The following is a 618-nucleotide window of genomic DNA, read 5'->3' on the forward strand; positions in this document are numbered from 1 at the left end:
AAAAAAAATGAGACACATCCATTCAATCCATAAAAGACAAAACGTGGAAATAAACATGTAAACTGGTCGACCCACCCACGTTCACTCAGCCGCCCCACCCAAAGCAGGAGGGAGGTCTCTGTCCAGCAGGGCCGGCCGTCTTCTTTCCAAGTTGCAGTCAGTCAGATCTCTGGGCAAACAGAAAAGAAAGCAATTGTTTTCTACTTGAACAGTTTTAATATTACTCAAATGAATTAATATTCAGCTATTTATTCCCAGCCTTATTTACAACTGGATGTCCACCGAGCACCTTCCTCTCATAGCTAGCCCCTTCTACCCCTGCCCCATCTGGACAGATAGACAGGATGTATGTATGTATGTATGTATGTATGTATAAATAAATAAATAAATAAATAAATAAATAAATAAATAAATAAATAAAGTGCTTGGTGAGTGGGGCGTTTTGGCATAGAGAACAAAAGAGATAAACAAACCACCAACACATTGAAAATGACATCAGTCAATCAAGACATGGAAAAAGACAACTGGTCGACCCAAGTTCACAAGGCCAACTGGTCGACCCCGGTACTTAGCATTTTAAGGCCAAACATTTAATCGGACAACTGGTCGACCCGCTTC

This window comes from Microtus pennsylvanicus, unplaced genomic scaffold, assembly GCF_037038515.1.
Source record: "Microtus pennsylvanicus isolate mMicPen1 unplaced genomic scaffold, mMicPen1.hap1 Scaffold_47, whole genome shotgun sequence".
In the NCBI taxonomy this organism is placed as follows: domain Eukaryota; kingdom Metazoa; phylum Chordata; class Mammalia; order Rodentia; family Cricetidae; genus Microtus; species Microtus pennsylvanicus.